This window comes from Takifugu flavidus, chromosome 4, assembly GCF_003711565.1.
Source record: "Takifugu flavidus isolate HTHZ2018 chromosome 4, ASM371156v2, whole genome shotgun sequence".
Lineage (NCBI taxonomy): Eukaryota > Metazoa > Chordata > Actinopteri > Tetraodontiformes > Tetraodontidae > Takifugu > Takifugu flavidus.
Window position 1 is genome coordinate 14,211,667 of NC_079523.1, and position 21,880 is coordinate 14,233,546.

The 21,880-nt window shown below is 45.0% G+C and overlaps 1 protein-coding gene across 1 annotated transcript in view; it reads left to right on the plus strand.

The window, feature by feature from the left end:
* The window catches only part of LOC130523764 (uncharacterized), a 43,566-nt gene extending 33,717 nt beyond the window's left edge, over window positions 1-9,849 (plus strand). Inside the window, exon 8 of the mRNA XM_057029281.1 lies at window positions 9,698-9,849. The gene's annotated coding sequence lies outside the window, so the exon portion shown is untranslated. The remainder of the gene's footprint in view (window positions 1-9,697) is intronic.
* Window positions 9,850-21,880: the final 12,031 nt, after the last annotated feature.

Genomic DNA, 21,880 nt, shown 5'->3' on the forward strand with positions numbered 1-21,880 from the left:
GTTGATATAAGGGGCTGGACCACTGTTGCATCAGGTCAGTCCCTGTACAGCAGCTGAGTATTGACGTGTTTTACACTGCAGATTTTTCATTCATTTTAAATATTAGCTTTTCAATGTCTGTTTTGCCCTCAACAAGAAAGAAGCTTTTAGGTCTCTTGGTTTTGCAAATTCTTGTGAAAATCAGTAGATTTTGTGGAGCATTGTGTCATTTATAAAAGGCGGGAACAGTTTTTATGGGCATTGTATCTTGGATTTGTGTTTGCTGATGAACTGTGCTGTAGCCGCTGCAGATTTATTGAATATGATCGGAAGTGATGAAGATGCCCTGATATTTATCAGGAGCCTCCAGCTTTGTTTAATTATGGCAGTAAGAGTGTTTGATCAGCAGATACTCTCAGGCAATAGGACCATTTTGGTGTATTTTCTGTTTGACTTCAGGTGTGTGTACTTTAGCTGATTTTAATATCTGCTCTCAGTGTTTGTCATTTGAAGCGTTGATATTTCAGTAAGCCAGAGCCCATCAGAGGTGCTTCAGTCACCTTTATATACAATAATTAATAGTGAAAATCATTTTTATCCCCCTTCAACCACACCTTACTGTGGTGGAGGCCTCTGTGTGCCTAATCGATCGGAGAAGCTAAGTTGTCTTGGGTCATTATGGTGCTGTTAGGGTCTCCCACAGCAAATCAGTCAGAGTTGATGGGCCTCAGTGTGGTCCATGTGTGTACAATGAAGACATATAAAACAAATATGTTTACAATCAATCAATCAATCAATCAATCTTTATTTATACAGCGTCTGTTACAATCACAATTGTTTCTAGGCGCTTTCCAGAATCCCAGGGCCTAACCCCAGACAAGCAACAGTGGCAAGGAACAACTCCCCTTTAACAGGAAGAAACCTTGAGCAGGACCAGGCTCATGTAGGGGGACCCTCCTGCTGATGGCCGGCTGGGTAGAGAGAGAGGAGAAGGGGGGCAGGTAGAGGAGAGAATAGGTAGAACACATAGAAATACATTATATTAATTAAAATAAGCTGCGGTAGAGTCGTTGAGTGGGTCAGCGAGGTCGGAGGTCAGTAGGTCAGCATACAGCGATGAAGGCGGCGATACCTGTAGATCAGGGGTGTCAAAGTCAAATGGACGGAGGGCCAAATAAAAAATTTACCTAAATTTACATAAAAACAGCGATCACCCCAAACACAAGTTAGCAGGTTAGCTTTTTGGTTGCACCGGTTGAAGCGTAACCTTTCTGCTACCAACAGCGGCCTGGGCTCAAAATGTCCCTTTAAAACAGTTACTATCTCATCAAACGTCTTGTCTTTTGGCTTAAGTTTCTTAAAAGTCCGTACGTAGTTGCGCCCATTACACTCAGCAGCGTAGCCACTTTCTTCCCTTCGGCTACGTCGTTAGCTTCCAAAAACTGTTCTAGCTGCTCCACGTACGCCGACCACGGCTCCTTTTCCACCTTAAACTCGCCCCTTAATCTCCATACTGGCCATTGTACTCACTAGTAGCGACACCGTGTGTCTCTCCTTCCCCGTTAAGAAATGAAAATTGATCCTCGTCGCTAATGATATGTATTGATAAGACAGGACACCGACGTGCTGCTTCTTCGTTTACTCAATCAACTACCAGGTGCGAAGTGCAATGCGCATGTGCGCTATAACAACTCTCACAGAACTCACATTGAAATGGATAACAGATATCCAACAGTCCAAATAAACAGTTTCTATACTATCTCTGTGGTTGTTAATCAATACACCACATGGAGAATGCAATTTCTGCCGCTCATGCTACCAAATGGCTGAAATGGAGGAAGTACAGGTGTGGAAAATGGAGATATATATTGTGTAAACAACTGCACCACCATGGGGGGAGATGAGGAAGATGAAGAGGAGGAAGGTCAGCAGCGATTATAGCAGCAGTTTCTGTTCGACTTAAATTAGATTAATAGAAATGTATGCGTTACTGTCTCCCTCTAGTGGACAGTAAGGTACACTACAGCCAGTGGTCAATTATAAAAATAATGATAATTTTCTGTGCTGTTTCACATTCCATCCACCTTTAAATGTGTTTTGGGGGCTTTCACGTCTTTGTGGCGTGTCATCGGTGTATTAACTTTAAGCTAATACGCTGCTTTCCAAGCTACTACGCAAATTACATTCTTTTATCTAAATAGTTGATACAAACAACAGCAGTTGAATGTTACTGAACAAAACTCGCAATAAACGTTTTTATATCCTTTTTTTAAATAGAGACGCGGTGGTGCTTGTATCCTCCTGTTTGCAGGTCTCTGAAGGCCCAGTCTGGGTAACCACATGTTCTGAGATGATCCTGTTCCTTCTTCCTGCCTTGGGTTGTGGTGGCTACTTCTTTAGCCCTGTTATAGGGTTCTGATTCCACCCAACTTGTGTTCCAGTGGGTGGTGAGAGTCCAGTGGGAGGTGCTGATCTGTGTGTGGGTGTTCTGTGGACCTCGATGCTGAGCTTTGTGTCCTCTGGTGGTTGTGGTCTCTATTGCGTCGGGGGTGTGCGTGACGCAGTGGACGCAGAGCTCATATGAGGATAACTCTGACCTGGATGATTGAGACTGGTCTCAAAACTGGGAGGATATTCTGACATCCTGCCAAGAAATTGATCAAACTGTCCAGAAACACCAGTTTATTGGATACGAGCATTGTGAAGCTGCTCTCAAAGAAGGGCTCCAATGTTGGACTGGAATGAGCTGTCAAGATGTTTAACATTCAATTTAATGCTTAACGGTTGCATCACCATCGTGGAAGAATCATAGCAAAATATTGGGTAATAATTTGGGACACGATGGGGTAAAATCACAATATTTAATTATTTCCAGAACAAATGTTACAGTACGTCATATATGCAGCGATTTAACCCACTCACACATTTACGTTTGTGGCTTTGATGCACAGCAGCTTTAAACACTTCGCATGAGATTATTTTTGTGAGGTCATCACAGATAAAAGGCCATTTTGGGTTGTAAGCTTTGATTCAAAGTAAAAAGTCTTCATATTAAAGTGTTGCTGCTGCACCTACAGACATTACCCGTTAAAGGTTGAGCTGGAACCATCAGATCTGCCGCCTCATTCTTCGATCCTTCCACCGAGCATCACCCTCCAAGAGAGACAATCTCCATACTGACGTGCACACGCGTTAAAGGTCCAAAGGTCAGTAACTGGGAGTTGATGGTTGGGATCAAGTTGAGCTCTGCTGGCAGCTCTACCAGAGTCTAAACGCCCTGATGACTGGCGGGGGCGTGAGCCCCTCACCTGTGCTAGTCTGGGCTGGGGAGGGGGCGAGGCGGGACTTTCCTCTTTCTCCACGAGGCGGGAGCAGCGAACGGATCTGTTCATGACTGTTAGAGTGTGTGTGGTCATGGCAGTGGCTTTTTGTTGTTTCTGCTTCAGGCTGCAGAAGATGGGCTGTTCCTGTAGTACTTCTTCTGACGAGTGGAGCGACAGCGACAGCGACAGCAGTCTGCCAGAACTCCCACCCTTCGTTAGACGGAGCACGAAGACGGTGGAGCTGAGGCAGCACACCTCCGCAGTAACCCAGCAGGCATGCTTGGATGAGGAGGTTAAAGGAGACGGCAGTGGCACATGTGAGGAACCCCTGGAATCACATCCCCGTGTGGCGCTGCCCAGACTGAGCACAGGCGGAGAGGAAAACACTCTCGATGGGTCAAAGCCGTCCAAACCGGTCCAGTCAACTCTTGTTGGGCCACCGTCCGTTGCCTTCATGGTGACTGAGGCATCAGGTGACCAGCAGAGGCCAATGGTAGATCCAGAACAGCAACGCGACGTTAAGGATGGCGAGGAGGTCCGTGTTGTACTGACGGATCCGCATCAGGCGTTGAAAACACAAACCCACAGCTGCATCCGTCCCATTGATGCTGATGACCTCGAGCAAGAGCAGAACCAGTGTCCAACAGATGAGCCTGGTCCATCCACGGTTCTGCAAACCAGTTTATTACCACCACCTATTGAACCAGACACTGGTTTATTACCACCTCCTCCTGAACCAGACACTGTTTATTACCACCTCCTCCTGACCAAACACTGTTTATTACCACCACCTCTTGAACCGAAACTGGTTTATTACAACCATTGAACCAACTGGTTTATTACCACCACCTCCTGAACCAGACACTGGTTTATTACCACCACCTCCTGAAACAGAAACCAGTTTATTACCACCTCCTCTTGAACCAGACACGGTTTATTACCACCACTTCCTGACCAGAAACTGGTTTATTACCACCACCTCCTGAAACAGAAACCAGTTTATTACCACCTCCTCTTGAACCAGACACTGGTTTATTACCACCACTTCCTGAACCAGAAACTGGTTTATTACCACCACCTCCTGAACTGTCTCTTTTGAGTGAGGTCAACGTGCGTCTGACCACGGGATCCTCGCCACATATCGTTCAACAAACTCACCGTGGATCCACCAAATCCGAGATCGACTGGCAGGACAATGCGGCGCTCCAACGTCCGTGGCTTCCTGTGAATTCCCGCGTAAGGAAAATCCCAAGCCGAGAAATCGGCGAAAGTCCCTCAGTCTCAATTTGCTTTTATAAAACACTCGAAGACCTGGGCACCCCGAGAACGAGCGTCAGGATGTTGCCACTCATACTTTGCCCCCTGGTGCTGGTGGAGATGCTTCCACTCCATCTTCCAAGATTCACTCCGTCTGTCCTGAGCGGCGGGTGATGGCTGAAGGGGGCGACAGCGGGGACAAGCCCAAGGCAACGTGTGGTCCCAGGGCACACCCCAGCCTGGGTTCCCCCAGAGGGGGGGCGGTGTGGACACCCCAGGGCCAGTGTCGGAGCCCCAGCCCTCCAAGGCTCAGAATTGTGGGCCAATGTTGAATCGGTAAGTTTATGGCCCCCACCCTCGCTCACACTTTATTTCACTTGTGGAGCACTTGGTAACACCTGAGACCTGTTCCTCTTCAGGGGTCTGGAGCAGAGGTCAAAGACCAAGGCCGACCACCAACCAGCTCATCCGCCAGGACAGCAAGTAAGTTTTGGGTGTTGAGTTGTTTTTGATGCTTAATTTGATGCTTGATTTAATTGTGTCCATTCATGTTACTCATTCATAAAGTGAATGTCCTGATTGGTCATAGACACATCAACATTTATCAGGTTTAAGACCCCCGACAGGACAAATACCCCAGGTTATAGCAGACCTGTTGCAAAGATGCTCATGGTGGAAACTAAATCCTTCTGCTCTGACTTTTCAGGTGGGCTCCAAACTGACGTATGCACAGGTCTTGATGATGCCCCCACGGAAGCGTGCCCCACCCCCAGACCTTAGCCCCCCCTACCCAGAACAAGAGCCCCAACCAGCTGGGACTCGCCGTCCACTAAAGCTGAGATATGCAAGGCTGTGAACGGAGCGCTATGGATATTTGGTTTTTAGTCTTTACAAAAGAAGCTGAACAAAATCAACTCTTCAGTTGCTGCTTTAGGGGATTTTTTTCTTGAGTTTGTTTAGGTCTTTTTTAAAAAAAATCCAGGTTCTGTTCCCATGTTTGATTGTTCCAGTGTTTTTCTTTTAACACACCTGCATAATTGATGCTCATCATTCTGATTTCTTCTATTAAAAAGCACTGAGCAATATGTCTGTTTGCATCTTATTTATCTCATGTTGGTACTGAGTTTGTTCGGCTTTTATTTGAGTTAATCAGGAGTGTTTTGGATGTAGAAACTTCTGTTTGAGTAAAAAGGATTTGTTGATGTACCTCATTCACATTCTGTCCAGTGTGAAATCACAGAATCTGAAAACACTGACTTTGATGAGTGTTTAACACCATTACAAGTGTTTAAACACCATTTATACATGAATGTGTGCAGAATATCCAGGTACAGGTGAGTTACTGATGGATGTAAATATGACTGAACACTACTAAAGTGTATTCTGCACTTTGTTGTTCTCTATTTTTGTCATAACGTCCTCCACCCAGCAGGGGGCAGAATATCCATCAGGTTTATTGCTCTTTTTCGTCGCCACGCGCTTTACGAGGATGATTTCATTCCTGAGGGCCGTAATGAATAAGATGAATAATACTAATGAAATAATGCGCGTTAGCTGGAGAACTGATGCACACGTTGGTGTCACTGCCACATCAGTCTTGTTCAGCCATCACAGATCTGTTTAAAAGACCTTTAATTTGACATTATTCTGCCCAAATCATCTCAGCATCCAGGTGTGGGAACAGTGACGCAAAACAGATCAAACCTTATTGGCTATAGGTGCTCCGCCAAGCCTCTCAAACTGAAGTGAATGTATATTTAAAGGTCCTGTCTGAGTTCTCTGATTTCTTATCTGACTTGGTCCTTAGAACAGACAAAGTCATTATCATTGGAGACTTTAATATCCAGGTAGACGTTGTAAATGACAGCTTTAGAAATGGCTTCATTTCATTACTTGAGTCAGTTGGTTTCCTCCAGCAGATAAACCAACCAACTCACAGCTTTAACCACACCCTAGATCTAGTTCTGACTTATGGTGTTGAGGTAGAACATGTGTCAGTGTTCCCTCAGAACCCCCTCCTGTCAGACCATTCCTTGATCACTTTTACATTTATGATAAGGATTCTTCTATGCTCAGAGCACAGTCTTACTATAGCAGATGTCTTTGAGATAATGCTGTAGCTAAGTTTAAGGAAGTGATCCCTGTGCTGATCCCAGGACCACCGTGTGTTTCCCCAGGGATCAATCATTATAATCTTAGCCCTGCTGAGGTTGACTCTGTTGCTGAAGGTGCAGCAACCTCACTGAGAATCACGCTTGATTCTGTTGCCCCCCTGAAAAAGAAAATAGTAAATCAGAGGAGGTGTGGCCCCTGGTATAATTCACATATCAGGACCCTCAAGCAGAAAGTGCGAAGACTGGAAAGGAAGTGGCATTCTTGTAAAATAGACAGCTATCATGTAGCCTGGAAAGACTGTCTATTAGTTTACAAAAAGGCCCTTCGCAAGGCTAGAACAGCTTATTTTCTCCTTTTAATTGAGGAAAATAAGAGCACCCCAGGTTTCTTTTCAGCACTGTGGCCAAATTAACCAAGAGTCACAGTGTTTTAGATCCACGTATCCCTTCTTCCCTTAGTGGTGAAGACTTCATGAGCTTCTTCACTGATAAAGTTCTAGCTATCAGAGAGAAAGCTAACCAGGCCATCCCAACAACTGGACCATCACCAGATGTGCTGACTGTGGGAACATACAGGGTCTCCAACGAGCCCTTAAACTCATTCAGCCCTATATATCTTTCTGAGGCGTCTTCGCTAATTCAGAAATCCAAGACCACCACGTGTCTTTTAGATCCCATCCCAACACCTGTTGAAGGATGTTTTACCAATGATAGGCAGTTCTATCCTGGACCAGATCAATGGTTCTTTAGTGTCAGGTTATGTACCCCGGTCCTACAAGGTGGCAGTGATTAAGCCGTTGCTTAAAAAACCATCACTGGATCCTGACGTATTAGCAAATTATAGGCCGATATCCAACCTTCCTTTTATCTCTAAAGTTCTTGAGAAGGTGGTGGTGACTCAGTTACTGGAGCACCTGCAGAGGAACAGCCTGTTTGAGATGTTTCAGTCAGGCTTTAGAGCTCATCACAGCACAGAAACAGCACTTCTTAAAGTTACTAATGATCTTCTCATAGCTTCAGATCATGGACTGGTCTCTATGCTGGTTCTGCTGGACCTCAGTGCTGCTTTTGATCCAGTTGATCACAGCATCCTGTTACAGAGACTGGAACATGTGATTGGGATTAAAGGGACAGCACTAGACACCTCCTTTCCTCTCCTTTCCTCCTCCTCCTCATCAAGCAGACTAGTTATGATGATTCCTGTGTAGTTTTTCTGCCCCCCCCCCCCCCCCCCCCTCTATTCATTTACAGGTATCGCTGCCTTCGGAGCTGCATGATGACCTCCGGCCCCGCTGACCCATTGTATAGTGTATTTTTGTGTGTGTTTCTCTCCTCTCCTCTCCTCTCCTCTCCCCTCCTCCTCTCCTCTCCTCTCCTCTCCTCTCCTCTCCTCTACTCTACTCTCTCTATACCCAGCTGTCCATCAGCAGGAGGGTCCCCCTACATGAGCCTGGTCCTGCTCAAGGTTTCTTCCTGTTAAAGGGGAGTTTTTCCTTGCCACTGTTGCTTGTCTGGTTTCAGGCCCTGGGATTCTGGAAAGCGCCTTGAAACAATTTTGATTGTATAAGACGCTATATAAATAAAGATTGATTTGATTTTGATTTGATCGATAGAGAAGAAAATTCCAAGGCAGGCAGGGTCAAAACCAATAAGGCCAATCAAACTGCTGGGAAGTCAGACATGGAGCAATAACAATCTGGCAAGGCATGGATGTCCAGCAGTGCCTTAAATAGGCCTAAGAGGGGGCAACAGGTGAAAATGATGAAAGCTGATCAAATGGGTGTGGAGGAGGGGCGTGGCAGAGTGAGTGGAATTTTCCACCTCAGCACGAGAGCACAAGAGCAGGCAGTGACAAAATAAGTACAGTCTCTGGCCGGGCCTGTGAAGGCATGGGGAGCAACTGACCACTTATTCACACCCAAATGAGCTCAGCCTGTGGTAAACCTGCCCCAGGTAAGTCTGTCTTGTGATAAATGGCCAAAGCAGCCACTGGAGCTTGGGTGTACAACTGAAGATATGCTGCATGAGCAAAAGCATCGCTATGTGGTCCTCATCTACCACAACTCACTCAAGGCAAGTGCTCAGTCAATTTTTTAGAGCTTGTAACATCTAGTCCTATCAAGCAATCTGTGAAATAAAAGTATACTCTTGAAGACTTAAAATTCATTCAGTCTGGTACCCACCAAAAGTTCGTCCATGAGCCCTTAGCCTTGGCATTCCTAATTTTTTTACTGGTGTAATTAAGTCCATTGACAGAGGACAAGCCTCAGCTTTGGTTGTGATGGTAGTTTCTTGACTAGCTGTTTAGGATGGGGATACCCCATTACTGTAATATCACTTATACTTTGAAGATAAAAGCAACCCTTCACATCAAACTCAGACAGTCACTGTAAGCAGTATAATTTTATATATATCTACACAAAAGTATATGGATCTGCTGAATAAAGTAAGTGAACTAAAATCTACTAATGCAACAATAACAGACCTTTTTAAGAACATTAGATTGGATCTGACTGAGGTAACACCCAATACTGTAGCAAAAACTTGCATGTACAGTGAGGCAATAAAAGTATGGTGGCTAGTGGAGGCTTGAGAAGCTATCTTAGCATGACTGCTCTCGATGTTTACGTAATTTAAAAAACTTTCCTTAACAAAATTTGACCTGTTCAAATGATCGTAAATGCAACAACCTGACATTTTGATGGCATGGCAATTTGATGTGGTAGTTATTGCATCCTACTTCTAATTTAAAAAGTTTAAATTTTCTTCCAGCTGTTTATGGCTCTATCAGACCTCAAGAAACTTGGAATCCTGCACACCGACTTAAAACCAGACAACATCATGTTAGTGGACCAAAGAGGATTAAAAGTTAAACTAATAGACTTTGGACTGGCACTTCGGACCCATGAGGCCAAGACAGGGACCATCATGCAGGCAACTGGACTGAGGTTATTTGTCCTGGAGTAATAATATTATTGTTCCTGATTGATTATCTTTGTATTAAATCACTGATTCCAATGGCAGGCCAATCCAACAAATGACCAAAATGAAATGAAGGAGCGCAGGGCTCTTTATGACCTCCTGAAGAAGTTATTCCACTTTGATGAGCGTCAGAGAATCTCTCCTGAGAAAGCCCTGCAGCATGACTTTATAACAATGGGGCACCTGAGAACAGTGGAGAGCGACATTATTTCTATTTGATATCAGTGAGGTTAGAGGTTTTTGAAACATTTAGAGACATATCAAGCCACACAGCACAGCTAACTCCCACTACATAGCTGATTCTACTGAGTACTGTGTATCATTAATTAGATGTAATATTTGTACCAGTTAAAGCCTTCCGGTCATTAGCATTAAAATTAAGCATATTTTGTTATTGTACATTTTTTAATTTACACAATGTGTTTTTTGCAGCTTGAAAATGTGTGAAAAAATGAACAGTTTGGCGTTCACAGAGGTTTCAGCTGATAACTCAAATGAGAAGAGAAACAAAAATAACTCATTTGAGTCAGAAATAAGAAGCTCTTCTCAGAAAGAGGCAAAGACTTTGGAGAAGGAAAAGAAGCCCACCAAAGAAGGAGACATCAAATCCTTTAAGGGAAAAGTGTTCAAGGCAGAATCCAGTGAGACCTCTGAGGCAGAAACCAGCGAGTCCTCCGAGGTAGAAACCATCATGTCCTTGAAGGGAAAATTCACTCAATCTCTAGAGGAAATAGACTGTGAGCCCTCACAAAAAGAAATCATCAGGACCTTACCAGAAAAAGACATTAATTTCTCAGAGGAGCTTCTCTGCCTTGCTAGTAACAGGAAGTCCACTGAAGGGGAGGCCAATAAGGCCAAACATACAGAGTCCCAAGTGGAAGAAGAGAGTGAGTCCTCCCAGAAGGAAATCAGTGATACTAAATCCACGGAGAGCCCAGTGGAATACATAGAGTCCTCGCAACAAGAGTCCTCTGAAGATTCTGTTAGTGATACTTCTTGTGTAGATACCTCAGTAGACAATGCTACCTCACTATGTGAGGAAGAAACAGTCTCCAGTAATGGAACTTCTGATGGTGCATCCTCTGAAGCTGACAGCTATTCATCAGAGGGTGTCTCCAGTAGTGACTACTCTGATGCCACCACGTCTGAAAAAAGCAGCAAGTCACCTTCTAAAAAGAAAGGCGTGTTTAGGGTTAAAGTCTCTAAATGGTTTGCCAAAGTCTGCAGGCATATAAAGAGTGTATTCTGTAGCTGCATGGAAGTCAACTGTGTTGAATAGTGTGTGAGTGTAAGGACTTGTGGGTGTGCTGTCTGTGCTTGAATTATGGTTTGTATTATTAAAGAAGATATGGATTGTGATAGTGTGTTGATTCACTGGGTGGAGAGGTGGAATCCAGCACAAAAAAGCTCATAGATTGATTAAAAACAAACAAAAACATCATTTTGTAAATCTAATCCTCAACTAATTCGCTATCGTCGGTGTGAGGACGTTAAATTAACCAGCGCCCCGTAAAACGAGCTAAAGCGCCGACTGGTCCGCTCAAATCTCCGATTAACTCAATGCAGAACAGAGCGGGAAAACGGCTCAGAACCGACAAAAGCTTCGTGTTTAACTCGTTGTTTCTCCGTCACCGGGTAAGCTAAAGTTATGAAGCTCGACATGGTTATATTTCAAAGTCTTGTGGTTCTAACGTGCCCAGATTCCATAGAATTGGACGGCGTTAAGCGGTCCAAAACGGGTGGTTCTGATCGCGAATCTGTGTGGGGGGAGAGGTGGAGCAGCTCCCAGCCAGTGGGTGGGAGGGGCTGCCTGTGTGCGTCACATTCAGCGGGAAAATAACACGATTTCAAATGGCAGCTTTCGAATTTCCCATTGTACGTGAACCCACCGCCATTTCAATCGATCCAGTCCCAGCCTCGCGCTTCACTCCATTGGGCGCTTCACGTAAGTACACGTAACACTTTTACAAGCGGCTGAAACAAATTTACAAATAACTTTTTCTACTGGAAAAGGAATCACCAAACCTTGGTACAGTTGGGCCAATGGATGCGTTCCGTCGGTGCAGCTGGTAATTCCCATTCCGGTTGAAAAAGGAGCCAGCCGGAACGTGCAAAAAATTTTTACAAGCGGCCAAAACAAATTTACAAGTTACCTTTTCAGTAGGAAAGGGAATCACCAACTGTATAAACAGTTGAAGCGGATAAGGAGTTCATGGTGACGCGGGATGGACGGCAGGCAAGTGGCCTTTTGCCCGTTTTGTGGCGAACATTTGAGCAGATTGACGCCGTTTTGTGGTTTCTGTGGTCGGTCTTTGGCATTTTTAGATGTCGCAACCCAGACGGAAGGACCAGCCGCACAGGGGACGTCAGGGGACGGACCAGACCTGCTTCAGCAGTGCATAAAGTACTTTCATGAGGGCCACTCTTACGATGTAATCGTGGACATGATGTCAAGTTTACACGGTGTGCACATCAGCTTGAGGTCGCTTAAAAGCTAACTGAATGGAGCCGGATTATATCGCAGAAAGGATTCCTCCTCTACAAACGCCATAATTAGGGCCATCCGACTGGAACTTCGTGGACCTGGACAGCTGTTTGGCTACACGAGTGATGTGGCAAGTACTCAAACAAAAGTACAATCTGCGAGTGAAGAGGGATCGCGTGATGAATTTGCTCCAGGAGCTCAATCCCCGCGGGTGCGAGAGGACAGCACGGAGGTTTGTCAGAAGAACCTACCACTCCATGGGACCGAACTATATGTGGCACGCGGATGGTTATGATAAACTTAAGCCATTTGGTTTTGCTCTTTCCGGCTGTATTGATGGATTTTCACGCAAAGTGCTGTGGCTCACATGGGGGCCTTCAAATAATGACCCAAGTGTGATCGGCCACTATTTTCTGTCATGCATGTGAAACCTCTCTCTCATTCCCATGAGATTGAGGACTGATTACGGCATGGAGAACGGGATCATGGCTGCAATTCAGTGCACCCTACGCCACCACCACAGAGACCACTACTCTGGAGCGTCCAGCCACATGTATGGCTCATCCACAAATAACCAGAGGATTGAGTCCTGGTGGTCCATATTCAGAAAGGGGAGGTAAATGGCCTTCATCAAGTCATTTGCCTTTTACTTCACTCATTCACTTATACATATGTATATGCTTAAAATTATCATTTATTTTACCAATTTCCATAGGAGTCAGTTCTGGATGGAGCTATTTGCAGACCTTAGAGATGCCGGATACTTCAACGGGAGTCATGAGCATCAGTGTCTACTGAGATACTGCTTTGGTGATGTTGTTCAGAAGGACTTGGATGAGTGTGTTGGATTGTGGAACAGTCACAGGATCCGGCCCTCCAGAACAGCATCATGTCCAGGAGGAGTGCCCAATGAGCTCTACTACTTACCACACCGGTAATATTTGATGGTAGATTGTCTGCATTTATTTGGTTTTTCAAATAAATGTAATAATATCTTCTGTGTAACATAGGTTGACTCCAGAGACTGTGGATCAAATTGAACAGACTCAACTGGATGCTTTTCCTGAGGCTCCCCTGACAAGAGCTCCATGTGGGGATGCAAACATGCAGGAGTACCTGGACTTGGCCATGCAGAGCAATCATTTACAGAAGGCAGAGTACTGACAGTCTGCAACTGAGCTGTATCTGAAACTAAAAGAAATTACTCAGCTATGATTGAAAAGACATTTATTATAAAGGTGTAACTTGTACACAAAGTGTTTCATTTGTCATCCGCAGCATCATTATTTTAAAGTGGGAAATATGAATAAACATAATGCGTAGTAATGAGCATGGATTTCCTTTTTTTAATAGATACAATCCTGAACTACTAGTGTTTCATGAACAGAACAGTTTCAGAATGATGGATCTAAAACTGCCCCCCCCCCCCTCCAAAATAAAACAAAACAGCCTCTTACTTTAACATCAAGGAAAAACACTTGCAACTGCACCTTTAGGTGCACCAACGGCATAACAATAAACATTTTTAGAGTCCAAGCTCCAGGGGTCATCCAATATGGCTTATAAACAGCCAAATCCTGGACTATTTTGAATTCCAAAGTCCATTTGTGTCTTAAACACACTGTATGACTCCAGGAGTGGTCATTTCAACACATTTGAACATGTATTTGCCATTGGGAATGGAGAGTCATCCAGGAACTCTATTCGTGGCAACGGTTCCAACCCAGAAGGAGGAAGTGATGTCAGCCCTGTTGTAAACATCAAAATGTCTTCCACAGACACAGCAGCCTCGCCTTCTGGATGTGGTCTGGATACAAAAGGACATAAGTTCCTTCTGGAGTGTCCCGGTTAAATGTCCTCATCTTCTGGACGGCTTGTCTCAGGATATCAGGTGCTACTATTTCTGGGTCTACAAATAACGGGAGTGTTCTCCCTCTTAGAGGTTTTAGAGCAGTCCCATTTGGCACCATCATTCCAATGTTTATCTAAAAAATGAAAAAGGTACGATTAATTTCATGTACTATACAAAGTAACACAAAAGATTATACATACACCAGTGTTTCCCATTAATTTGGAATTTCTGTACTCCAGGAACTTCTTGTATGCTGGGAAATGTTTTCTGCTGAAATTAAAGCCAAGTTTACAGAAAGTTAGCAGCTGAACCAATGGTACAGCTGATTCAAGTTGTACGTACTTCAGATAGCGACGGCTATGCTACACTTACTTTGCTTAGCATTATCCGGCTGTTGAGATGTCCCCTGTGCGGCTGGTCCTTCCGTCTTCCGCCTGCCGTCCATCCCGCGTCACCATGAACTCCTTATCCGCTTCCGGTTCAACTGTTGATACAGTTGGTGATTCCCTTTCCGGCTGAAAAGGTAACTTGTAAATTTGTTTTGGCCGCTTGTAAAAATGTTTTGCACCTCCCGGCTGGCTCCTTTTTCAACCGGAAAGGGAATTACCAACTGCACCGACGGAACGCATCCATTGGCCCAACAAAGGGTCGGTAATTCCCTTTTCGGTAGAAAAAGTTATTTGTAAATTTGTTTCAGCCGCTTGTAAAAGTGTTTTGCACCTCTCGGCCACCGTATGATGGGGTAGCTGGCTAATGTATTATGTCTATCAACTCCTACACATAGGAACTTGTGTGTGTGCTTCATGAATCTCTTTTCTCAAATTTAGATGACAATCATATCATATTTTACTATTTATTCACCAGAGTAGAAACACAATGAGACATATACACATCGACGTATTTCAGAAGAAGCAATGGAAGATGTTCCTCAACAGTCTGACCAGTCGGCCAAAAAGGCCACACTTCTCTGAGCGGAGGTCAGGCTGGTTGTTGTCAGTGCTCCCCTCTGATTCTACATCCAAACAAACTGAAATTGAGTTCATGTTTCCCTCACAGTCGCCGTAACCACTTTGGGTGGAGCTGGTTTCCAACTGGACATCGATAGCTAAGTCACTGGGAATTTCAATTACACAGGCGTCCCCCTCCTGTGCTCCTGGCTGCCTTGAAGAAGACTCCAAACTTACATCCCTCCAGTGCTCATCAGGGCCTGGGAGGCTGACAGCATTGTTCTCCAGTGGACCCTGAGGGGAGCTCTCATTGAGAAAAGGATGCTGCAGGACCTCCAGCAGTGTGATGCCTTCATCCTGGTCAAGCTGCATCATCCTTTTAAGCAGGTCTGCAAACAGGTTTTTGTCCTCCGGGTCTCCATGAGCCATGATCACTGGTACATCATCCAGTCTGATGCTGGTGAATGTCTGGGCCTGGAGACCTGTTTCTTCCTCATATTCGCTTGGTGTCTTGAACCTCCAGCGATGTTCACCGTCGACTTGCTCGCAGAAGTAAGATGCAGTGTCCTTCCCCCGGTCCAGAATCTCATCTGACGGCTGGCCGTGACACTGGATGATTTGGCTCAGCTCATCGTATTCCTCTTCTTTTAATAAAATGGTGGACGCTGTAGCGACTTCCACAGGTGTTGCACCAGTAGACCATATATCTATTGCTTCTGTGGGGGGGTGGATGCCCAGCCTGGAGCTCTGTATCCTGTAGCTTGAAAACAAGGACCGTCTCCACTTTGAAATGCCAGGCCAAAGTCAAGGAGACGAACTCTGATTGGCTGTTGTCTCCGGTCCACAATCATGATATTTTCAGGCCTGATGTCAGCATGAACAATCTTGAAGGAGCGCAGATGCTGCAGGGCCATTGCCACCTGCCGAATGACTGATTTCAACTCCAGAATGAGGAGGCCTTCTCCTCTGGCCTTGACATAGTTGTGCAGGTCCTGATCCAGAAGCTCAGAACTCATGTACATGTGATCCTGCTATGTGAAGCTCTCCTTCCACTTTAGGATATTGGAGGTGTCCGGATCCAAACTCCGCAGCTCTTCCAGAATGACCAGCTCATTTTTCTCTTCAGGAAGACCAGGAAACTTCTTAATAATCTTCACAGCCTCCATCTCACAAGTTTTAGTACTGAAGCATTTGCTCACATGACCAGATGCACCCTCCCCCAGCAGGTCCATCACCTGGAGGGACTCTGAAAGGAAAGTTCCTATCCTGAGGTCGGGCTCCTCTACAAATGCAGAGGGGTCATCCATATTGTTTGACATCCTGTTTATGGCCATTTTAATGTTTCAGTTTGCTCAGCTGTTGAATCGTTTGCTACAACCTCTGCTACGATACTCCCCTCTGCTACAATAATACTCTCCTCTGCTACAATACTCTCCTCTGCTACAATAATACTCCCCTCTGCTACAATACTCCCCTCTGCTACAATAATACTCCCCTCTGCTACAAACTCTCCTCTGCTACAATACTCTCCTCTGCTACAATAATACTCCCCTCTGCTACGATACTCTCCTCCGCTACAATAATACTCCCCTCTGCTACAATAACACTCTCCTCTGCTGCAATAGGGTTAGGATTAGGGCTTCTTTTTTCCCTTTTTTCTTTTCTAAGATCATCTATGCATTTTATTTTAATTCCATCTTAATTTTATCATTCCTCGTGGTTTCCAACTGTCACCTGGACGTCAGCAGTCAGGTGAGTTGACAGTTCCAGGGATCCTGCTCCGTGTTTCCTTTCTTATGGATACACAGAATTAAGAAATTCAGGTGACTTCTAGCATTGTCCACCGCTCGTGGGTGTGTATCAATGCGGGAGTCAGGTGTTCGTCCTCTAACATAATTAGCACTTCGCCGCCATCCAGATCAGTGGACTTCGTTCACCAGCCTCCCACCCTGACAAGATCTTCTATGCATTTTATTTTATTTTAATTTTAATAAATGTCTTATGTTGTCTGTCATTCCTCCGTTGAGTTTGCTGGTCCATGTTAGTTTTATTATTCCTCGGTGTTCCCCCCTATCGCTCGTGACGTCAGATGCCAAATGAGCTGACAGCTCAGGGTGTGTTTTCCGTAGATTTGTCCGTCACTCTGCCTCAAGGTTGCTTCAGGTAGAGTGAAGGAGATAGAAAGATGGAACAAGTAAGAAAATGAAGGAGAGTAATAGAAAGAGAATAGTAGAAAGAGTAAGGAAATCAAGGGGATTAGTAGAAAGAGATGGTCATGTAGCAGTATTGTGGGTTGAATGAACGGAGCTGGTCCGAGGCTTGGGCCAAGGTTAGGGGAATGCAGTATATACTCAAGGTCCCCCACTACACTGCCCATCGACAGCATAGCTTTCATGAGGGACCAAGGCAAGGCACTGGCCGACGCATGTTAGTCCCCAGTCCACCTCCCACCTGCCCCCATGATTCATATCAGAAAAGAGGGGAGGACATGGTAGGGTTAGGGTTTAGGTTTAGGGTAGGGTTAAGGTTAGGATAAGGTAAACATTAGGAAAGGGTAAGAGTTTATTGAAGAGAATTATATATGAGTGTGTATAACAAACTTCCTTTTGTCTAAGAGAGCTGGGCAGAGCAGGGTGCCTCATCAATTCCAAGATGTTGCTACAGCAGTTCCCTCCATGTGGTACGCACCAGTGAAGTCCAACCGCTGCTGCAGGGAAGTCAGTCTGGAGTGAGACATTGCAACGTCCAGGCCCTCTCGTGAGACACATCATCAGTTGTGCGCCTTGAGGTCTCAGAGTGTTTCGACCGCTTACCACAAGACACTCTCACCCAAGGATGGTCCCGCCGGAGGTGCGCCGTCTCTCGCTAGGTATCCGTAGCCCAGCCGGACAGGGTTGTGGTTGGTTGTTCTCTCTCTCTTACTGCCCTCAACAATAGGAAAGTGGGGTGGTCCGTTGTTCGTTCTTGTTTTCTTGTCTTCGCTTCGTCTTGACTTCTTGTCTTTGTGTTTCTTCCTATCTTCTGCTCTTTGTTTTCTGATCTGATGTTCTATAAGAACCCCGGTTGGTCCCACCTGGCTTACTGTACCTGCTATTCTTCTGTGATATGGTGTACCTGTACAAACAGGTGGTTCCAATTAATCCCCTTTATCCCCTGATTGATGGCCCCCTCCAGGTGTGAAAACGGGGTGGGGTAAAGGATTATGGGAAAGTTTTTCTACTTTTGTTGTTTTATTTAATCTTTCCTAAAGGAGTTTTTTAGTTTATTGCGTAACTCATGTGTTTGTTTGTCGAACAAGTTTTATTGATGGGTTCTTTGTGGTTGTACATCTAATTTTTGTGAGAGCTGATGAGAATTGTCTTTATCTTGTTGTATGTGTTTTGCCATATGTTCCTGTCTTCTCTTAGAAGTTAGGCATGGTAGACTCATTAGCTAATGTAACAAAGATTAGAGACATTCCTTTCACAGGATTGTTGTTGTTGTTCCATTGTAATCTCAGGAGTCAGTCAGGCAGGGGGTGTTAACACCCATCATAAACGGGGCATCAGGGTGGGGTTGATGATCTTATTTGCATAACGAATGGGAACTTTGATCTGGCCACCTGGGAAGATAATCAAGAAGAAGGACTGTATCAACACCAAAGGAGACTGGAAGAAGAGGACAAGGTCATCCCAACAGGGGATCTGGATTGGATTGTATGAACATTGAGAATTTGCATGTGTGTTACTATAAAAGACTGGGCCAAGGGATAGTTAGGTTGTCAGACTTCATGCCCTGGCAATGGACTCTGTTATTGTAGGGTTATGAACTGGCCCGGAGCTCTGTAATATTTGTATCTTGAAGTGGTTCTATTGTTAAATACATTTTGAAATTTACATCTGTTTACTTGAAGTCTTCATTTAAAGAACACGCGGATTAGCAGCTACATACGAGAGGTATTGCAATCCAACAGAGCTTGTGTCACGTCGGGGTTTTGTATTTACCTTTTTATTTATTTTGTGGCGGTTTATTTTCCGGTTTCCATTCCGCGAATGTTCGACCTGTGGGATTGCTCTTAATCCGAGTTTTCCCGTGTGAAAGACACCTTTCCCGGTCCCGTACTGGGCGTTCGTTATCTACTGTACGTTCCGTTCCTTATATGGTTCCCCTCTTCCTTTGTTTCCGGATCAACGTTCACCTCGAGTGCGGGTTAAATTCCTCCCCTTCCGTTTTTTTCAGCGGTTTTCGTCTCCGTGATTAATTGTCTTGCGTGTCTGTCGCGGTCCCGTCACCCTCCCTTGTCCTCAGCTCCTCTTAGATTTTTTCATGCGTAGGGTTAGGGTTAGAGTTAGGGGTTAGGGTTAGGGTTAGAGTTAGGGGTTAGGGTTAGGGTTAGAGGGTTAGGGTTAGGGGTTAGGTTAGGGGTTAGGGTTTCTTTTTTTTCCTTTTCTAAGATCATCTATGCATTTTATTTTAATTCCATCTTAATTTTTATCATTCCTCGTGGTTTCCAACTGTCACTCGTGACGTCAGCAGTCAAGTGAGTTGACAGTTCCAGGGATCCTGCTCTGTGTTTCGTTTCTTATGGATCCAGGAATTAAGAAACTCAGGTGACTCCTGGCATTGTCCACCGCTCGTGGGTGTGTATCGATGCGGGAGTCAGATTATCATCTTCTTTTAAACTTTAGCATTCCGACGCTATCTAAAACAGTGGACTTCCTTCTCAAGTCTCTTACTCTGATCAGAGCATCTATGTGTTTTATTTTAATAAATTACCTGTGTTGTCTGTCATTTCCCCGTTGAATTTACTGGTCCGGTGTTACTTTTATCATTCCTCGTGGTTTCCAACTGTCACTTGTGACGTCAGCAGTCAGGTGAGTTGACAGTTCCAGGGATCCTGCTCCGTGTTTCGTTTCTTATGGATGCAGGAATTAAGAAACTCAGGTGACTTCTGGCATCGTCCACCGCTCGTGGGTGCGTATCAATGCGGGAGTCAGGTGTAAACTCTGTTTACCTCTGGGTTCACATAGTGTCTTCTGGTCACCTGCCATAGTCTGCAGGTGATGAGCAGTGTAGCAGAGAGCTTGCTATGAACATGATAAAACCCTTTTGTGAGTACCTACAGAAAGAAACAACTCATTAAATCCACAAGTGTATTGGACAGTCGAAACCAAAATAAGAAACTGTTGGATCAAATTGATGAGTGTGGTTTTAGTGTCTTGGCTGATTGGTAAAAGGTTAGTTGCTTAGTTAATCATCCCTTAGTTAGTTGCTTTGATGGCGTGGCGTTACAACCTGGGGCCTGTGAGTGCTCCAGATACTTCAACTCACTGTATGTTTCAGTGGAGGACACCCCATACTCTGGACAGGACTGTGGAATCATGTGCAACTTTATTAGCAGCGTCCTCGTGACATGGCACCAACAACAGAGCAACATCCTTTCTGCCCCAACACAATGCAACACACTGGTCGCTATGGTAACGTTTAAACATACCTTCAAAATAAGACACAACACAAAAGCAAAGTGCATGAAAATGCTCGCTGTTCACAGCAGCACTGAATCAGTGGGAGCCCTGAGACGGTCCCATCTTGGGCTCATGGGGGACAATGAAACCCGAAGTGTGCTACTTGGGTCCAGTCTGCTCCGTAACTTGGTTTTGGGTGCCGTCACTGCAGAAAACCCTGCTTCCCACAGATACCATGTGGGCAATGGCACCAGGGTTTTCAGTGCTGTTGTGGCGATCTCGGGGTTTCTGCCATGACTTTAATCCAGAACAACGGCAGAGTTGATGTCTCCCACAGACGTTTAAGGCCCCCGTCATCTCCAGCAGATGATCTTCTTCATACATCGACATGCTGGATTCACCCGGTTTGGTGACGAATGGGTCGTGGATCCATTCTTGGCAGTTGGTGGATCTTTTGTGGTTGGGACGTAGCGCTCGAACCCTTCTGACAGCAGGGACAGGTGTTCGTGCACCAGCACCAGGGTGCGGGTTCCTCTTCTGTCCCTTCATTGGGCCGGTTCCCCTTCGCAAAGAAACTTTCTAAAGAAGTTTGTTTTTGCTCATTTTGCTGGCTTAGGATTTCATTAGCGGGATGGATCACGTGACTTGTGGTGCGTCAAGTGAGACGGATGTAACAGAGAGAATCCGGACACTTTTCAAGAAAACATCTTCGAAATTTTATTTATTATTATTATTTATTTATTTTTAAATGGAAATTATTCTTTCTTTCTGTGCGGCCCGGTACCAAATGGGGGTTGGGGATCACTGCTGTAGAGGGACCCTAGACACAAATGGAACGGTGTTCCATATTTTTCCACAGATTAGAGAAAAGGAAAGTAGAAAGAAAACCATAGTCCGTGGAGAGATCCCAAAGTGGTTTTTGATATCACCTGCGGGGACGTGGCGCTCTGTGAGCAGATGAGCTTTAGCAGGTGTATCGATGAATAGTGGCGGGGAATTAACACTTAATGGGGTATCAGTCCGTCTTGGCTGGAAATCAATGTCAGAAGAGAAACTATTGAGACACACCCATCAACGGAGACACACAACAATGTCAACCAACGCCATGAGTCAAAGGTTTTACCCAGCAGAGCAGGTCTGCATGTCTCCAACCACTGTTCACAGGTCGCAACATGAGCGCCTTGTGTTCCACGCCTGGATGGCGCAACTTTGATGCTTGGATAATATCGCGACGAAAGTTCCTGTGTTGAGTTATTATCATATTATTAACGTGCAGTTCATCTTTAATATTGAACAGATGTTATGGATGTATGAGAGAGAAATCCACCTGTCGAGTCTCCAGCTGATTTGTTTGAGCGGTTCATTATTGATTATCCTACGTTTAGTTGGGGCCAGCTACCTAAGAAGCTGCATGCAAAAGTTTCAGTTTACCAGAAATGAAACTAAGTATGTCGTGGGAGAAATGGGAGTGGTTGTTGGTTCTGACAGCATTCAGCT